Source organism: Odocoileus virginianus, chromosome 27 (assembly GCF_023699985.2).
Source record: "Odocoileus virginianus isolate 20LAN1187 ecotype Illinois chromosome 27, Ovbor_1.2, whole genome shotgun sequence".
Taxonomy (NCBI): Eukaryota; Metazoa; Chordata; class Mammalia; order Artiodactyla; family Cervidae; genus Odocoileus; species Odocoileus virginianus.
Genome location: NC_069700.1, coordinates 29,383,363 through 29,385,521, shown reverse-complemented (window position 1 = coordinate 29,385,521; position 2,159 = coordinate 29,383,363).

The following is a 2,159-nucleotide window of genomic DNA, read 5'->3' as shown; positions in this document are numbered from 1 at the left end:
TTCTTGCGGCTTGTGTTCGGTGTGCTGATTCAGAAGTGAAGACTCATGTGGATCCTTTTTATCCTTCCCACTCAAACTGGGTGGAAGGTGTTCGCATCCCCAGGGAAATGGGCAATGAGAGGTGGGTGGAGGGGATGTTATAATGGGCACCTCAGCCTGCCCACCCCTGCCTTTGAATAAAGCTCATCACTGTCTCCTCTAGGGACCTGGAATTACCTGGTTTACTAGACACCAGGCAGAGTTTTCTGAGCACTTGCATTGTAATAGGGCAGGAACTAAAAGGGAACCAATTTATCCACCAGAAAGTCAGGTCAGAGGAAGCAGGTAAACAGTGATTCATATTAAGGCCCTAGAATTTTATTTGTTGCTATTTTTATAACTTTGTTCTTTTAGTCCTTGATAGAGGATAAAGGGAGTATTGTAAAGGAACAAATTGCTGGTGGAAGAAGGGTGGGGGAGGGTGGGTTGTCATCCTCAGAGCAGGAATGGAAGAGTGCAGGTATCACATCACTGGCCTGTGATGTGATGATTGAGAGGTGTGGGCCACTTCCCTGGATCCCACAGATAGGAGTGACAGTCCTAGAACACAAACCTCTGCTTCCTAGGGCCTCAGAAGTTGCCCAGTGCCTCTGCCTCTCTCCCCTGCCTATCTTCCCTGTGTACCATGGATACCAGAGCTGATGTGGCAAGAGAACAGACCTCCCTAAGACTTTCCATCTGAGGCCCTGGTTCTGTGTTTTTCTATGTCAGTGATGATCACAGAATATTCTTGGAGTTGTCTTCTGTAATGGCTCTGGGCACCTTTTGAGGAGGAGGAATGCTGGAGTCTGTATAAACCTGGAGCTCCTTGAAGCACAGAGTATGTATTCTTCATCTGTTCTGTTCCTTGGTGGACTTAGGAATGAAAGGTATGGACCTATTTGTAATCATGCCACCCAGCAGGAATACTGGTGAGTGGAGGAGGGCTTCTTTGGAAACCTCTGATTTTTCCAGCCTTGAGACTCTGGGCCTAATTTGCATATAATAGTTCAGTCACTCAGTCATATCCGACTCTTTGCAACCCCATGGACTGTGCACACCAGGCCTGCCTGTCCATCACCAACTCCCAGAGTCTACTCATTCATGTTCATTGAGTCAGTGATGCCATCCAACTGTCTCATCCTCTGGTGTCCCCTTCTCCTCCGTCAAGGCTATGGTTTTTCCAGTAGTCATGTATGGTTGTGAGAGTTGTACTATAAAGAAAGCTGAGCGCAGAAGAATTGATGCTTTTGAACTGTGGTGTTGGAGAAGACTCTTGAGAGTCTCTTGGGCTGCAAGGAGATCCAACCAGTTCATCCTAAAGGAGGTCAGTCCTGAGTGTTCATTGGAAGGACTGATGTTGAAGCTGAGACTCCAATACTTTGGCCATCTGATGCAAAGAGCTGACTCATTGGAAAAGACCCTGATGTTGGGAAAGATAATAATCACTAGTGGCCTGAAATTTCTAACAGTGTTACTGTTGATCCATATCATCAATTGTCATGAATATGTAACTTCTCAAATCCTATGGATTATTTGTGCTATAGAGAGCTCTGTGATTTGGAGGCAGAGAGATACTGTGGCCATTTTGAGCATTTCTGAAATGGGAAAAAGACCCAACTCCTTTGAAAGGAGGGGTGTGTAGTGTGCTTGCCTTATTGTTCTATATTATTTCTCCTTTCTTTCCAACCCTTACACTTTAGAAAGTGAAAACAAAACAAAAAAACAAACAGTGACATGGGGTTTATTTAGTGCTTAGTTTGTCAGGACAAAGTTTAACTCAGGAGGCACTGGGAGAGGCACGGAGAAGTCACTAGATATTTGCTCAGTGCATCTCTCCATGTCTTCTACTTTTTAATGTCAGTCGCTTTTCATTGCTCACCTTCCAGAAAATTCACTGAAATTCTAATGTCGTTAGCTGTTGCATATGTTACTTTGGGGGCAACTGCAGTTATTGAGTGATTAAATCTCCAGCCCTCTCCCTAACTAGTTGTATGACCTGCAGCCAGTCGTTAACATCTCTGTGTCTGTTTTCTCAGAAAATGGATGATATATCCCCTAGGTAACCAGGATGCGCAAAGGCTATGAGGAACAATACATGAAGTATATGAGATGCTTACCACACTGTTTGGTAAATAACG